This window comes from Temnothorax americanus, unplaced genomic scaffold (assembly GCF_048541705.1).
Source record: "Temnothorax americanus isolate GAGA-0224 unplaced genomic scaffold, ASM4854170v1 Scaffold42, whole genome shotgun sequence".
Classification (NCBI taxonomy): Eukaryota; Metazoa; Arthropoda; class Insecta; order Hymenoptera; family Formicidae; genus Temnothorax; species Temnothorax americanus.
The window spans coordinates 1,170,895-1,189,723 of record NW_027509570.1 but is presented as its reverse complement, the minus strand read 5'-3'; the positions used below and the strand labels follow the sequence as shown (position 1 = coordinate 1,189,723).

Genomic DNA, 18,829 nt, shown 5'->3' with positions numbered 1-18,829 from the left:
AGAATGAGAGCGAGAAGAAGAAATATATAGGCACGAGCAAGAAGAGGAAGAAAAAGAAGAGAATGAAGAAAGAGGATGATGAGAAGGAAGAGACGGAGGCCCAGGGGCCGACGAGAGCTTAGTCAAATGCACGCTCCAGGGGCTCTGCATAACTTGTCGACTGCAGTCCTTCACTCTTTTGTTTTGCCTACTTGCCCCGATCCTGCCCCGGTTCTCGTTCCTACTTCATCGTCGCTCTCCCTTGGCGACATCGTCTTTAATATGATTGGAGTAGTATGTCTCGGGAATATCGAATCCTACTTAAGGAAACGCTTTAAGATCGCGGGTTTCGATTACCGCCTCCGTTCTACAGCCAGTATTGTGTTTCGTAGAAAAAGTTACGATCGTGAGCGCGGTGATTTTTAGCGAAGAGCTGTGATAGAAACTCTTCGAGATGGGCGAGTCGTGTGCGTAAACGAGATTATTCTAGAGAATATTTGTATGTATAAGGCCCTGCGCACAATGGAGCACATATTAGGGGAGTAAGAATAAATATTAAATATTAGGATATATATAATCGGAATATTCTTGTAATAAATATTAAATATTAGAATATGTAAATGTAGGATATTCCTATATTTATATCTTAAATTTTATTCTTTTTCATTGTGCGTTACGTTTAATTATTATTTTTAATTCCGATTTCTAATATTTAATATTTATTCTTATTTCTCTAATATGTGCTCTATTGTAAGCAGGATCTAAGTCAAACTTCTCTCTCGTGACAATAGTTTTCTAGCAGTGAAATCAGAGACATTAATAGATAGTCGTTACAGTGAAATGAAGGTAAGAGAGAAGGATGGTAAGACAGATATTTAATTAAATAGAAGAATTACGCAGTTACGAGGGCACAATATAATTTCGCATAGAACTGCAGTTGTATTGCACGTGAAGGAATTTTGCGGGGAGATCAGTAGACGATAATCACGCTTATTTTACGGCGCGCGAAATTGTCGAAAATAAAATAAACTTGATCTCGGTGTTGGAAGCGCACGCTAGATTGAATGTAGCTTGCAAGTACGAATCAAACGAATTTAGTCGGGAACTTTTTTTTTGCGGTCAAATAGTCGCGCGGCGAGATGAGTGGCGAGGGAGATTGGCTGAGAGCCTTCGGATGAAATCGGATTTTAAATATACGGCGCTAAAAGCGCGCTCGCGGGGTAATGAACGAGAGACAGAGACAGAGAAAGAGGGGAAGGGAAGGATCAGGAGAGAGAGAGAGAGGAATGGGCTCGAAATAACATTATGCATGCGGCGCCAAGTACACTCGGTAATTACTCGTATTAATAGAATCAATCTCTCGTCGCACATGCTGGGATGACGTTTATTAGCGACACGTGTTCGCCGTGGAGGAGGCTTTATGCAGTGTTATCTGGTATTCGGCAGTGGATGGATACGCGGAGCGTGATAACCGCGACGCATTCACTTGTGTTGTTTATCGAGAGGTGGTGGCGGCGGCGACGACGGTGCGGGCAGCGGTGGCCGCAGCGAATTTTTACACGCCCGATGCACGCGCACCTGCTTAATCGAAATAACGCATTTTTAATGGAGAACTCGGAGTATCGGGCCGTGCGTGCGCTGGATGAGTCCTGGCGCTCCTCAATTTATTTTCGCATTCGTGACGTATAAACATGTGTTCATTATGCTTTGAAATCAGGCAAAATGATTCATCGAGACAGCCATTGAAAGCTGTGAACACTCTGACGAGCACGTTTTCGACATGAAAAGGTTGTTGGCGTTATTGACAGAAGTATTAAAACCGAACAACAATGCGGACTTCTGTTTTTCGCGTGTGCACACGGCACGGCATGCCCCGGCGGCGCCTGGCTCGTTTTCGCGAAAGGATATTCAAACAAATCCGGCGGCATATATAAGCTATAATTAATTAAATTCAAATAAACGGGGTAATCGGCGCGACAGATTATGCATTCGGGAGTAGGATTACACGTGTCTCAATTCTCCCTGTATCCGAGAATTTATACACGTAATTATTTCACGAGAATAACGCCATTAACGCGTTGTTCGTTGAATGCGATATAATTGCCAACTGAAAATTGAAAATGAGAAGTAGGATAAATTGCTGCTGAATCTTGTACGCACACTATACATAGATTAAAACGCACATTAAAGCTTCAAAAACAAAATTACTTTTAACGAGAGGAAGGAGAGGTGACAGGTGAGAGAGAATTAAAAGAATTGATAAAAGATTCTCTAGAAAAATATTTGATCGAGTTAATTTGAGCGAAGATATAAGACCGTAATAATATCGTATGGACAGATTTCCGGTTTTCTCGAATAAATAGGTGGAGAGGTTTTGGGCTATCGGCTCTCTCTTAGACTCTTAGATACTTTATCTGACTTTCGGAACTTTCGTTCCCACGTTCATTCGATATAGCCAAAAAGCAAGATTTATGACAAAACTTTAAAAGGAAAGTGTAAGGTGCTATCGGAATCTTAGTATTTATGGAAATATGCCATTACATGAATAGCGTTGTTGAACATAAATTAAAAACATCACGAACATATATATATTCTCATTATTCGAGTGATGACACCAGATTTTTTTAAAATAAAATATCTTCTCTGAAAGAAAACAACTTCAACATTTTAATAAAGAACAAATATGTGAATATAATACATATAAATTTTAAGCTTTTGACGTATATTTTAAAAGTGCAGTTAATTTAGTATATTTTACAAGATGTATTGTCAGACTTATACTTAATAAATATACATTTGTTTTTCATGATGTACATACAGAAGACTGTAGACAAGATTTTCGCGTTCTCGTCGAATAATTCGGTGGCTGGTCGGAATGGGATCAGGTTCTGTTTTAGCAACGGCGTATTCGGCATCAATTGACCGTCGCGTCGCGTCGCCGCTCCGCGCCGCGCGCCCGTAAGTTCGACGCAAGGTACATACCATGTTAAACTGCAATGTCGGACGTATACGCTACCGCATATATATAGATATATATATGTGTATATATAATATACATATATGTATATGCCGTCTGGCTCTCGGTCGTACCAGTTTTACTGTCATTCACTTTATCGGCGAGAAATCAGAACGCGTTATAGAGGGTATCGCGGGGGACCACAGCGATCGGCGATCAGCGCGACGATAACGACGTCGTTATACCCGCATCGGTAGCTGATATACATACGAGCCGTATACAAGCAGATAAACACGCGGCTAGACTTGTCGGTCGGCGCCGTCGAAACGATTCGTCCTTGTTAATTGTTAATTAGCACGTCCGGCGTCCGTGCGAGACGAAGTGAGTCCGTATGCACGCCACCGTGTGACGCCGAGTTTTAAACGGCTGTCGTTATACGCATCCGTTATTAGTGTCGGCGAACGACAGGAATTCGGCTCTGGCTTTAATGTTCTCCCAAATTCATCTTGAGCCTCGAAGCGTTCGGTATTTCGGTATATAATCGGTGGAGCGCGTACGTATAAACGTGCGCGACTGTGAATTATAATATCGAGAGATGTTTGTTCGTGTGAAATTGTGCGAGTAAAATTTCCCATGGACATAAGAAGTCATCGAAAAAAAAAAAAAACATTATGGTGGTTACAAGCCAGTTACTTGTAAAACTTGTTCTTTTCGAATAAAAGATGGTAAAAATAAGATAACTTCTCTATTCAATTATGGCTTATCGTCTTTTTATGATTTGTTTGCTAGTATGAAAGGGATATGTTAAATTATCTCGAGAATTTATTTTCATCGAGGAGTGTCACATTGTTCTAAAATTGAATAACGGGTATAGGAATCAGTCGTTAACATGAGAATGAGAAGTATATGTGTTTCTAATACTCTTCGATGCAACGCTATTGTCCCACTGTGATTGTCACGGCGGAAATGGCAGTACGCCAATATTATCCAGCTTGACAACGGGACGCTACTGCAGTTAGTACGAATTCAATAAGCTTTCTTTAAGTACGTCTAATTATCATACATCGTGGATGTTTCGCGCCTCCGCTTGTGTCGTGAAGAGTACGGCGCGTGACGGTAAGCAAACACGGCGGCACTTGGCGATTTTAAAACCGTCTTTCCCCGTCTGCTACGTTGAAATATAGTTTATACGCCGTATTTGCACCTATACGTACTTGGGGTAAGTAACACACTCGTTTTCCACCACGGGATATTATCGTCATGCGGGACGCGCGCGACGAGAGATAAACGCGATTTCTTGTCGCGGCGAATTTTTTTAAGTACGTCGCGAAGTAATGGAAACACACGACTATGTTTCGCCTCGGTGAGAACACGCGACCGGTCTCTATGTAAATTTAATTTCGCACGAAAATGGAGGGATTATACGTCGAGATTAACGGCTTCTCTCTCTCTTTTGCGAGCGTGGGATAAACGCGCCGCGTCCGCGAGATAGTAGCTGTTCCAGAAACTAGTTACTTCGGTGGCGAACGAACGGGGAAGACGAGAAACTGCGGGATGGCAGCTGCGTAATTTTTATTATTGTCATGCTCGATTACGTGTGCGGATGGAAAAACGTGAAGATTCCGTAACAGAGGTCTCGTAAACAGAGAAAAATAATTAGCAATAAAAGTTTGCCAGTAATGCGGGTATAGCAGTCTCTCTCTCTCTCTCTCTCTCTCTCTCTCTCTCTCTCTCTCTCTCTCTCTCTCTCTCTCTCTGTCTTCCTCTTTCTCTCGCCTTCGTTCGTAATAAGCCTCTAGGTAAAAATATTCGTCGCGCCAATGATGAAACAGTGGGAACCCCACGAGGCACGATTGCTTATTCCATGCCACATCAGAATGGATGACATTCGTGCGTACGTCGTTAATATAATTTTCCGTGTGCGGAATTGACCGCGGCATCGATTTCCGCGGGGTCCGATGTTACGAGCAACCGAAATGTTAAATGAAATCGGTGTTCTGTTCGTTGACCCGCGATTATACAGTACTGCGTTGAAAGTTCGATTCTCTACAAATAATGTTGCCAATAATGTCAAATCAGAATGCACGTTGTACTTTTATGACACCGGATAGGGAATATCCAAACACTGACGATCGCTTTATATTGTTGTATAAAAACAACGTCAACGATTCACAGGAATGCCGCGTCGTTGTTGCGCGCAATTTGAATAAATCGGTGCTACGGTGTTACGGTGATACGTGTTTATTAACGAGCCCTCCCCCTTGAAAAAAACCGGACCGCGGAGATATTTGCCGCGACTATTACTTCTAATTATTAGCCGCACCAATAACTTTTGATTTATGACACATTCGAATAAGCGTTGCAATGTTTACAGGCCTTTAATTGATAAGATTTACGATTAACATCTGGCCTTCTAAAGCAAATATACAAGCATTCCGATAGCTCACGTTTAATTAAAGAAATAGAGTGATATGATATAACTCGAACACTGTTTTGTGTGTCTGAATTCCGATGTTTGTCCGAATAGGGGCACGGTACAACGTAATGCATACTTTGTCAGAGATAAACTCTCCGACCGATTGTTTCGTCGCGTTTCAATCAATTGTTCCGCGAAGCGCGGCAAAAGTACGCGCTCTCGTCGGCAAGTGTCGTGAGTTTGCGGCCGGTACGGCAGTCGTATACTATTGTATTTTCACGAGATAAATTCTCTCTCGCTGTCTCGGCGATGGCGACGGTTAACGGTAGTCCGTGAACAATGAAACGTAACGTAAATGCGTGGGTCCGAGGGTAACGTTGCGCTCTCGTAATAACGATGCCGAGCGAATTGGCCGGTCGGCCCGCTGGCGCTGGCGCGGCGGGACGTTGAGCCGCGTTGTAAGTAAAAACAATATTGAAAAATTCGCGCTTAATGCCTTGTGCAAAATTACCGTGCCGCGCTCACAAAAGTGGACCAAGACGTGTCGGCCTATCGTGTGGAATAAAAAGCTCATTTCCGCTCTGCGCTCGTGCGCACCGAAGCGACGTGCCTCGCGCTTGTTGCGGAACTTTTCGTGTCGAGCGATCGTAAACCTGGCTTAAATTAAAACCACGACTTTTTTTAACGTTCCAGCCGCGATATGAGCCTGATTTACTTTTCTGCGCGTTTTTCCTTTTCATTCTTTTTTATTCTTGTTTTTTTTTTGTATACCGCGCGCCCGGATTTAAATTGCACTTAGCGTTGCGTTTGTTTGACGAATGACGTCGCGGTGTCGAATTCCGCGAACGAAGATCGATTGATTTGTCGACGTAAAAGGTTGCAGTATATGCAGCGAGATTTATTCGCGCGAAGGCTTATAGGGAAACATCGTAGATGCGAGCAGTGTAGCATAACGTGAAACATCGCATGCATCTTTGGAAATAATTCTATTTGACAAGAAATAATTTTCTGATGACGTAAACATGTACAGCGTATCACGAAAAAAATAGAATTAATTTTTGTTAAGTTTGTAGTTTTCACTATTTACGAGATAATTATATTCAAGTCTCGTTCTCACGATTAACAAGTAGTACCGGCTTCCATGTCCGGTGGCGCCACAATCTTCAGAGTAACTTTTTTCCCTAGCCCCATGCTTCTACTATGAGATCGTTTGATCTTCCAATTATTATACACACTTATTTTTATGATAAGCATTATCGCACCAGTGAATATTTAACGTTAAATTTGATGATTGACGTAGAGAGAGAGAGAGATAGAGAGAGAGAGAGAGAGAGAAAGAATGTCTGGTCATGATAAAACGCCGGATTAATGGGAATCGAAGAACGGACCACTCGATTTTCTATTCTATCATTTACATATGGACCAAGTTTGGTTGAAGCCGACTGCAAACACAAGCCTCATTTAGAGTGGTCACTTTTGAAAGCACTCAGCCGGTGGCTCTCGAAAACGCACCATGAGTCTGCGTGCCGATAAATCGAGTCCTGATAAAATGCCATCGATCGCAGTGGTTACGCACGGCGGTAAAGCTATTATACGTAATAGTTACACGTCATAGACTGGATATGAATATCTGATATCTATTATGACGATAATAATTTGTCTAATAATAATTTCCTTCTTTGATGAATATACGTGGTGTCCAATTGAACTCATTGAAGACAATCAGATGTAACTGATTAAAATACGTCGTACGTGATTTTCTATAAAATTGATACGTTCGTAAAATGAGAACAGCGAGCTTACGTAAGAATTCAGAATACCTAATACTCTTGCTGTAACGAAATCTTGCATCGCTACGGAGACAGGGAAATGTTGTGGCGTTCTAGTGTTACTTTGATCACACGTCCGTGAAGAATGACGCAATCAGGAATTAAAAATTCCGTATACGTAGTCGTTGATAAAATCGATTTTGTCGATATGTAACCCAGCCTCGACATAAATAGGCGATCGCTCTCGAGATCCGAGCTCCACTTTGGCGGTACGATCGTGTTTGAAGACGCCGTGCCGTGCCGATGTTGAAGTCGTCGATGCCGCGCGAGTAATCAGCGAAACACTTCGTATTCTTCCTGCTTCTAATATTCCCGAGACGTGCGCCGACTCCTCTCTCAGAGAGGAGACCACCAGGATCGCCGTGGTACCGGTTCTCCGCCGGGTTATTACGAGGCAGCTTCCCACTAACCGATGATGCTCGAGCAACAGCAGCACGAAATTCTTCGGTGCTTCGTGTTAACACGCGCGATGGACGGGAAGAGTTGAGAAACGCCAGCCGGTCGACGAAAGTTTTTTTTTTCGCCGTTTAATTGCCGATGCCGATGAAACACTTGGTCGATTACCCTTCGCGTCGTGTAAATTGGTACATTGCATTTTTTATAGTTACACACAATATTTTAAAGATAGATGAAAGAAAATAAGTCTCGATAGAATAATTTTTCCAGCATAATATAGCGAGAAATGATAATTTATACGGATTATACGACTACAGCGCTGTTTTAGGAGAATCACACAATCGCTGTTTCACAACTGCTTTCAAAGCGATGTAACGGAACGGCGAACGATGGGTTTCTATATTTGCTCAGAGTATACTAGCTAACCTGTGTGGTTGCGGCTCCATTGTTCGTCTATTTTCTGAAGGTCACGCAAAAATTTGCGCACCTCGTTTGCATACGAATATATCCTAACGCCTAATAATAACTTAAAATAGATTTAGCATTTCACCTCTAATGTTTTCTGGATGTACAAACTGCACGTGATCCGTTGTCGTGTTACATTTTGCTTATTAATATGCGCAGGCAAATTTTGACAGAAAGAGAGATATTTAATTAGCATTATTCTATGCTTCAAATTAGGGACTACAGCATGCGAGACCATAAATACGTTAAATATCGACAAGTAATGTGCTTTACATAACAATCTCGTAAAAATATTCAGCGTGCGAAATGGACACGCGTCATTAATATCGTTGAACAAATAGCACGATACCCAAGCTAACTCGCTTGCCGCCCACTCGAAAATCCCCTGCCAGTGTACTGACTCACGGGAGAATTGTGAACATTCAGGTTTTAATAGATTTCTGTTCGTCCGATGCGTGTCATTCGCCGAGTCGCCTGGTATCGAATAAATCCACCGCGTATACATATCTGAAATAAATATTCTGCACTGGCTGTGCAATCTATCGATGTTGGCGGACCACCTTGCTGCCGATTTATGCGAGTTCATTGAGATAAACTAAACATATTGCAAATATCATTGATTGTGAAGGAAAAATAAGATACGATTAATTTCATGTCATGTTAATGCAACATGATCTTTTTTCAGCAATTAGCATGATAAATTAAAATAATTATTTTCATTATATAATTGGCTTTACAATACGTTTTATAGCTAATTACTTTTTAATCGACGCGAGGGAGAATATATTATTCAAAGCTACAAAATCTATCTAAAAGCTATCTTTTCAAGTTATCTCGTTAAAATTTTTTTATACTTCTGTTAAATAGTTAAATCCTACGTTTCATGAAACATTCAGCGAATTTATTCGTAAATCAGCACACGTTTAACATAATATGTGGGATTCGAAAATCGCGCATCGGATGGATTTTATCTTAATACGCTCGCATATCGCAAATTGCGCCTGGCAACGCGCACTTTCACGATTAAATGCGAGGATCTGTGCGCGCACGTGCGGTGCGTAAGTACGAAATTATCGAGTCTATTCAATTTTCAACCGATTCCTATTTATCCCGGACTAACAACGCAGCCAGTTGAACAGCCCGTGAGGTCTTTCATTGTCCGGTTACTCTTTTCATCGCGATAGACACGGCGCACGAGCGTCTAGTCGCGGCGCTATTATAAATCGCGGCAGACGAGCGCTCGAGAATCCTCTAGTGTCGCCTCGCGTCGACGTCGCGGCTCGCCGCGGGAGAGAAAATCGCCTTTTGTCCCTCGGGACGTTAATAATTACTCATGCAAACGAGTCGGTCGACTCACGAGCACGACTGTTGCATACGCGCGCGCATACGTTATACGTGCGAAAGCAGCGGTGCCGCACCGCAAAGAGACGGTTCGCCGCGAGCGCGAAACGCTCGAAGAAGCCTACCGATCCGGCACAGCGATGGGACGTGATTGGCTTTCGCGATTATCGGGCGTAACAGGGACGCTAATAAGCGTCGCATTAATTAACCAGCTAACGCTAATATCTCTTTATGACTCGTTAATGGCCCGTCAGTACAGTTCGCTGATCGTTTACGGATTTCAAGACACTCCCGATCCGTTTGTGCATCGTACCGATTTGCCAGAAACGAAAACTTGAGCGTAATTTCTTTTATAATACATATCGAAATAAGACTTTTCTTGCTTTTGATTCTAATAGCGTTTTTCACTGGCAGAACTGGTGCGCACTCAGTGCACATTAAAGCCGTTGTACACTGATTTAAGTCTCTAATATTTAAAGTAAAATGCAAATATTTCGACTGATAAAATACTCAGTACATATTTTACCAAATAGTGCAATAAAGAATATTGAGGATTTCATGATTTAACCCGATTATATTAAACATACACTTTACGTTGGTTTGTGTACGACGGCTTTAATGTGCACTGAGTGCGCACCGGCTCTGCCAGTAAAAAACGCTATAAGTCGTAATCAAACAGCTGGAGTAATAAAAATCATAATTATTGTGCAGGATCAAATGCTTTAATGTAAAAAGTGAGTAATTTAAAAGGTTTAGAAAGAAGTTGTTATCAGATATCCTTCCGTGACATTTGGTACATATGTGCATATACATTTTTTTCCCGCCTTTCACTCTTTTTTATCTTGTATCTGCTAATTAGAATAAACAGGTTGCCGACAGCAGGGCTCTCACGAGACTTATCGCGAGCGGTCGATTAAGGGATCGCGATCCTATCTCTCGCAACAACGAGCAGCCCGCTGTCTCGAAGATCTCGTAAACTTGTTTCGGCGACACCGGCATCGGTACGGCGAACGACGAAGTCGAGAGAAGGCAGGGCCAAGGACACGTGCCGAGTGAAAAAGGAACGAGCGCGGGGTCTCTTATTTTTCAAGGCGCGGCACGGGATATTTGGGCGAATGAGTAATCGCGGCTGGAAACGTAATTGCTCGATTCGGTCATTATAAAGCGATGCGCTTTATTGCCGGGGACGCAGCTGCGAGGATCGTGTTTTCCTCATCAGCGATCGTCACGAAAAATGTTCCTTTCGCATTTCATATGGACGCGGTCGACTCGTGAATTACTTACATCGCGGCGAGGTGATTCTCTTCTTTTCGAGCTCGCTCATGGTACTGCACGAGTCGAGGCGAGAGAGAGAGAGAGAGAGAGAGAGAGAGAGAGAGAGAGAGAGAGAGAGAGAGAGAGAGAGAGAGAGAGAGAGAGAGAGAGAGAGAGAGAGAGAGAGAGAGAGGGAGAGAGAAAGAAAGGAGAGAGGAGAGGGAGAGAGGGAGAGAGAGAGAGAGAAGATCGGAGGTTAATACTAATAATTAATAATAATAATAATAATAATAATAATAATAATAATAATAATAATAATAATAATAATAATAATAATAATAATAATAATAATAAATGATGCGCGCGCGCGCCGATACATTTTGCAATCGATCCTCTCCGTTGCTCGCGAATATCTCTTGAGCTGGGATTTTTCGATTCCCTTTTCCTCACGCTCTGGGAATATTTTTTCCAGTTACTTATCTTTTCGACGGTGATTACGGGAGATTTTTGTCGCGTGTGTGTTAGGCGAACAGTCGCCTCGGGTTTTACGTATAAATTGCGCGACGAGCTACACGGCGAATAGCAGTTCGAAATAAAATATGGGAATAATAACGATACACACAGATTTTATTGTTCTTCGCGGTCAAAGGTTCGGCCGCGCGGCGTAAACTTGTTCCCCGCGTTCTCCGATGCGTTCCCGCGTGGGAAAACGAGTCGGGAGCATTGACAATTTTGTACGATTCACGTAAGGGACGTACTCTCATTCGGTGATATGGCAAACATATATAATAAACGAATGTGCTCTTTGACTTGCGTATTTCTTGCACATTTAACGTCATGAAACATACCGATATAATCGTGCGTGATGATGGAACGCGCGAAATTTATTTATGCCGCATGTGTAATGCGAGTGCGGTTTAAGCAATGTTGCGTGCTGCGAATGGTATGACATGAACACATATCGATTCCGTTTTCGCCAATGCAATGGAAATAAAAATACTGTCGAGGCTGTCGTGTTTTACTTTTCACGAACGCTGAAATAGACGTGTATTGGGGCAATCACCGCGCCGTGACGTTCTTCGCACGACGTCGTGAAGTAGACGGGGCCCCGGCTCCGTCTGGATTACGTCCGATATGTCCGTCAATGCCGGACCAATTAACCTTCCTTTTTTTCTCCGCTCGAGGATATATCCGACCGAGGGAGATTGAAAGGATGGTTTCCGCCTGTGCTGCCAAGGGGTGGAATTACGCGCTGCCCCGAACTTCCCCTGGATATTAGGCGCCGGATTAACTGTCGAAGCCAACAAACCACTCGACCTTTTCTCCTTCATTCTCGCCGTCTTGCCGTTACTCGCGAAATTGCTAAATCCTTTGCACCTGCGGCCTGCGTGGTAATAAATGTCTGATGTTTAGGAGATTTTTCACGTAAATTCCTTTTTTTGGTAATTTGGTATTCGGTAGGTAATTATATGCCGTTACAATATGCTTACACTTACATAATCTTATTCCTTAAGAAAAGCGATAAAAAGATACACGGAATATCTATATGACTTGGGATTTTAGCTTGATATGATTTAGACGATTTTTATTGATTTCTTGAAAGCTATAAATATTGCAAATCGTTCTTTGCAAATATTTGAAGCTGTCAGGGTCCATTTATAAAATCTTGAATACATAAAATAGGATCTTTTTATAGCTTTTGTATCTTTACGTTCAGAACTAAAATATCGATATTTCAATGGCATGCAGCAATGGCGCGGCAGCAAAGTTTTGAATTTTTTTCTCCAACATATATTCTCTTTTATCAAAGCAATTCGGTAATACATTCTAGAAGTACAGAATATATTTTCCTACGTAAGAGATCTCAATAAACCGTCACATTCACTTATAGTAAACTTTTTTTTCTGCTATAGAATATTTCCATCTGCAATATATGCCTATCAAATTTTTCTGGTGTTTTAATATAATATACACATATATGTATGTGCACAAAATAATTTTTTTAGATTATATCGCAATGGATACTTAATCATATATGCCAAATCTTCTTATTTCTTAAATGCAATTTTTTTAGTCTTTTTGAATTTTTAAATTATTTTATAAAAATGAACGCGTGGTCGCCACGCGCCTTACAAGTAAGACTTCTGAAGGTAAGGGCTTTGCCATAACTATTCTGAAATTACAAAAATAATACAACGGCATTAGTCACTCTACGCAGCCGGCCGCAACTCGAAAATGTGTTACACGCAGTTTTCACTCTACCCGTCTCGCCAGTGCCGTACGCCTTATTGGTCGAATTTTCGTTACACTTTCGATTTTCGTGTCGCAAAATCGAATTTACTATCGTGCCAAAAGAAGGAGCCGTCTCGTCAATACCGTACGCTTATTGGTCGAATTTTCGTTACACTTTTTGTTTCCCAAAATTCGTGTTGCTTTTTCGTGTCGCAAAATCGAATTTACTATCGTGCCAAAAGAAGGAGCCGTCTCGTCAATACCGTACGCTTATTGGTCGAATTTTCGTTACACTTTTTGTTTCCCAAAATTCGTGTCGCAAAATTTTTTAATTAGTGTTTTTTGTGAAGCATTGCTGGAACATTAAAAAAACATCAATCTAAAACATTAGAAACGAGAAAATCATTTATGAAATAAATTTATTTTATTATTTAGATTTCATACAAATAATACGGATTATACTATTCAGCTAGAGATACCAGCTGTGTCGATCTAATCAAACTGACGGCAAGAGAATGAATAGGACAGCTGACATCTTTTCTGAGATGTACTGGGTCGCGGAGAAATAGGTCTGTAACATTTCTGATGTCAGCAGAATTCTATCAGCGATCTGTTGTGACAGTTGAACGATCGCATAATAAGTTTTATCGATAGAATTGAGCATTAGCATGTATCTTTGATTGCATTAGTCACGAGTTGGCGAACGAACGATGAAGAAAGAAAAGAGAGGGATCGTATTATTCATTACGTCTGGCCTTCTTCTCGGCCTTCGTTTGCATACGATTTGATAAAAAATCTTATTAAAATAGAATAATGCTAATATACACATTTACATAGAAGAACTTCCATGCAGCTTTGCAATATTTATCCATCTAACTTAGAGATTAGAATTGCAAATGTTTATATAAAATAAAATATAGGTCGGGTTGGTACGAGGCTTTAGGGCTTGTTTTGACAACGTGTAACGCGTCGCTGCGTACGCAAAGCCGCTGTATGTTGTCATTCGCACGGTGACGATCGAGCAGGAAGTTAGCGACGCGAAGCACTCTATGCATTATCACGTTGTTATTCCGCGAAACGCTGTTGCGGTAAGTGTTAAGGCTCAGTCACAATGAGAAAAATAAGGAATAAGATAAAGGAATAAGGAATAAAATAATGTCGCATCTTACTTCAGTACACGTACATTAAAGTGAGATACAACATGCCTTATTCCTTATTTCTTTTTATCTTATTCTATATTTTTCTCATTGTGACTGAGCCCTTAGGAGAGAACGCGATTATTCCCTACAAATAGCTAGTAATCCTCAACACGCGCGATTGATTAATTTCCATGATTCCTAAGCTATGAATCTATGAATTTTGCATAAAAATAATTAATAACAAATTTTTTTTTAATAACAAATTTATTTCAAGAATTTTTTTGAAGCTTTAAAACTAAAAATTTCATAGTTTAGGCTAATGGGTATCATTTTCCAGTGTTTAATGTATGTACTTGATTTTTTTTCAAGCCTATTGGAGCTTCCATTTCGCCGTTCAAAGTGTGTGGGGTGTACAACACCCCGTGTGCAATAACGTTCGATCGCGGATTGCAAGATTAGCTCTTAAAATTTCTTTAGAAGCATTTTGTTTTATTAATTTATTAAACATATTATATTTTCGGTAATAACTATTCCGGAAACCATATAATGATTTGTCAAAGTAATCTTTTGCATTCTCTTATTTCATTAAATACGAACACTATTATATGAGAATTATGAATTTTATTGTTCGCGCGCTAATTTCACAGCGTGCACGGCGATAAACCTACAAGAGACCGTAAAATTATACATACGCATATAAAAATTGCTCGGCAGTAAAACTCAATTATGAAATAATACAAAAATGACACGCTGCGAATCTATCACGAATAATCGAAGATGATCATTGCTAATCCCGTGAGAAAATATGAAATATTCATCTTGTTCTCTCCAATGACCTTTCCGAAATCGTCGATGTCCTGACAAAGGCGAGGGTGCTTCTCTACCTCGCGAGGTGCTTCTCTACCTCGCGAAACACAAAATGTAGCGACATATATTGCAAGATTAGCTCTTAAAATTTTTTTAGAAGCACTTTGTTTTACTAATTTATTAAACATACTTGCTTGATACCCGTGCTTTGCTACGGTATGTAACTATAACTTTAAATCTATTTTGACTTTTGAATTATGTTTTGAAGCATTTGTATGGCTAACCTTTGTAAGCAAAAACCAAGTCGATATCTCATCGAGCCTAAAAGATATTGAGGAGAATTTGTGAAAACACATTTTACCCTTTTTCAGCCCGTTAGGGGTTGAATTTCTAGAGGGTGCTTATGGAAGGAATATATATAATTCCCCGATTTTTATTGTTTCTAGGTTTAGGGGTTTGGGATGTGCGTTGATGGGTCAGTCAGTCAGTGAGTCAGTCAGGATATTTGTTTATATATACATATAGATCACTTTTTTAAATTTAAATTAGATCGAATTGTTCAATAATTATTTCAAAGAAAGACAACATAAAATGTAAGTTTTACTCTGTATGTCATGAGAAAGATATGTGAAAACGAAATTATATCGATTTTATATCAAACGCACGTAAAAAGAAATTTATTGATTATATCAAGAGACACACGGTAGCGAAGTACACGCGGTTTCTTCTTACGCGAAACGTATTTACTGCTTAAGAATAGAATTGGGTATATATAACTAAACGATTTCGATCTGAATCCATAATTCCGAAAAGTTCCATAATTCACGCTCGGAATAAAGAAATAAGCGAGCAAAGAGCCGACCGCGCGAAAACTTGCGATACTTTTCTTCATTTTGAATTACTTTATTATTTTAAAATCATTTCTTACTCAGATCGAAATATTAATGAGAAAAGAATTATCGTCTCAGGCAATGCGCTAATACGGGTCCATGAAACAATGCGAAGGATATGCGATAATAGCCCATTTATCGAAATACAAAAATCGAATGTTCGGAATAATCGGCGTATTGGCGTACATTAATTCTGTAGGTAGATATATTAAACATCATTAAATATTATAAAGAAACAAGCGAGCAATGAAGCCGACCGCCGCGAAAGCTCGCGTTACTATTCTTCATTTAAATTATTTTAATCGTCTCTTAGTCTCTTTCCCAGATCGAAATATTATTATTGAGAGAGGGATTATATCGTGCAATATGCTAATATGGATCCGCGAAACATCGCGGAAGATATGTGATAATTAATTAACAGCCCATTTATCGTAATACAAGAAACGGAATATATATTATTCGGCGTACACCACGTTAATTCTGTAGTCCGTACCGCTAGGTAGGTATATTAAACGTTATCATGCAAGTATTCGGCGGCGAGACCGTTGGCGCGCGGGCGCTCGACTTTGTTTCTCCGTAAGCCGCGGCGCGGCGCGCCGCCGCGCCCCGCGACGGTCGCGCGTCATGCTATCATTTTATTTACGTTAATACGTTCCGATGCTCGATCCGGACGGACAGCCGAGTGAAGGGCTCCGTGTGCGTAGCGCTGTTACATCGCGATAAGTAGGCAATCACGATGATATCGCAGGTATATTAAAGAAATGCAGCGTTCTTTATTAACCATCGGGATTATATCCCGTTTGCACAATCGACTCTCGCTGTTCGCGACTCACGAATGTTGGCGAAGCCGCTGGTCGTTGCGCAGCAGGCACGCGCCTCACGCGCGTTTACAGAAAGTCGAGTCGAGAAAGATGAATACAGAATTAATATAATACGCCGAATATTCCGTTTCTCGTAATTCCGTTCCGATTATTCATTGACACATCGAATAATCTGGCCGTCACTTTCGCATTTTGAGAACGGCGTGTAGTAGGTACGCGATAATCGTCGATCCACCCTGCGTTCCGTAACGCGCATATGCGCGCATTTGTCTATAATATACGCAACGTTTACTATAGAAAATAGTCTATACTATACTGATCGTTTACTATAGAAAATGCACGCGTTACGGAACGTGGCCTTAATGTGACGGAATATGTGAATCGCGTGATTTAGAATATAAATGAAGCGCGATGATGTGTGATGGTGTGTCGACCGTTTAATTGCATTGGTCGTTGTGAAATTCTCGCGGAATTTACGCGCTCGAGCGTATGATGTATGATGGCCAAAGCATGACATATGACAGTCGTAGTCGTGGACGTAAAGTAATGCACAAGCTTTGGCGTATCCTGATTTGTCAGGTCGAGGCGTCGAGGACTACGACCGTCGTGTATCGCTACGCCATGTTATATGTGCTTTGGCCGTAAATCTTCGAACGGTTTGCTCGTTTCAATTCGGCTGTTGACGGCGTTGATTCGACTCGCGTCGTAGCTGCGCGGCGTCGGTATGAAGTTAGCCGCGCTCAGCGAGAAAAGCAGCGGTGAATCGTCGGATTTAAATATTAGAAGTGCGCTGTAGAACGCAGATCGTTTCATCTAGGCATCGTGTCTAACAAAGTGTCGTGATCGTATGATTACAGATATAACCTCATTCTCGATCGCGATATATTGGACAGCGGTTCCGTGAGCGGCTTCTGTGCAACGGAAAGAGGACTGGGTGGAGGAGGAGGAGGAGGAGGAGGAGGCCTGACAACCTAACCTAACCTAACCCTGTTCTGAGAGGAGGAGGAGGCCTAGCAAAGGCATCGGGCTTTGACGGAGCAACCCTGCGGTGAGTATTATTTCTTATCTTAAAATTAATAGTTCTTTCTCATTTATATATACTTGAGCCGTTTCATCTGGATAAGTTAGAAATAATTAGAAAAAAAGCGTAAAATCTAAAATTTTAATAAGAGATTCTTGTAAAAATAATTCTTGTAGAAATCTTTTTCCGAAAAAAAAAATAGGTAATTATATTAAATATTTAATTGTGTGAAAGCCAAATTAGACGCGCGTAAAAAGTATTTTTTGAAACGTTATTTTGGGCATCTCTAATTTGAATCTTTCGTTTTTTTGTTACAGTAATACGCAGATCGTTTAATCTCGGGAGTGTTTATTTGTTCGTGATCGCGAAATATTAAACAACGCGAGTGTCCGCGAGTGTCCGCGAGTGTCCTGTGCAACGGAAAGAGAAGGAGGAGAAGGCTTGACAACACATCAGACGTTCTGAGAGGAGGAGGAGACCTGGCAAAGGCATCGGGCCCCAGCGGAGCAACTTTGGGGTGAGTATTATTTCTTTTATCTTAAAAAATAGTTTTTTCCCATTTTTTTATTCGAGCTGTTTTATTTCGATAAGTTAGAAATAATTAGAGAAAGCTTTTTATAAAAGTTTATTCTCATAAAGGTTTTTCCTGGGGAAATAGATAATTATATTAGAGTAAATTTAATTAAAAGGCGAATTAGACGCGTGTAAAAATTATTTTTTGAAACATTGATTATTTTGAGCGTCTATTTAATGTGAATTTTTTATTTTTGTTACAGAATCATCGCAGCTACGTGGCAGAATAACTCCGCTCGTTGCGCATCGGTCGGTGAGTCTTTTTACTTCGTATTTATGTATTAGTAAGTAAAAATACGGGTAGGTAGGAATCCGCGAAAATAGATAGGCACAAATGAATAAAAATACGGGTGACGTGTGCTAGTTAAAGGTTAAAACGTATGAGCTAAAAACGATTGGATTAATCCTGTATTGTATACGAAATGCATTAGGTATACTTAATAATTGGATCATTTAATATATTGGATTACTTAATAATTGGATTATTAATTACATTTATTCTTACAACGACAATTTTATTTAATCTTTTATAGCTTATTTTCATCTATACTGATAAATTAATGTATTAAAAATAAGCACGGCTATGTGTGTCTATTTATACAAAATTAATTGAGCAATAAACGTCAATATTATTTGAGCTGCGAGAATTACGGAGAATTAAAATGGATGGATAGATCGGTACGCGTAAACATTAGTGACGGATTTGAATA

The 18,829-nt window shown here is 40.5% G+C and overlaps 1 long non-coding RNA gene across 1 annotated transcript in view; it reads left to right on the top strand.

Annotated features, from left to right (window-relative positions):
• LOC143903015 (uncharacterized) overlaps positions 1–18,829 on the top strand; it is a 177,158-nt gene that overhangs the window by 35,771 nt on the left and 122,558 nt on the right. Inside the window, exons 4-6 of the long non-coding RNA XR_013258566.1 lie at positions 17,383–17,573; positions 17,864–18,063; positions 18,323–18,372. This is a non-coding gene — a long non-coding RNA (uncharacterized LOC143903015). The remainder of the gene's footprint in view (positions 1–17,382; positions 17,574–17,863; positions 18,064–18,322; positions 18,373–18,829) is intronic.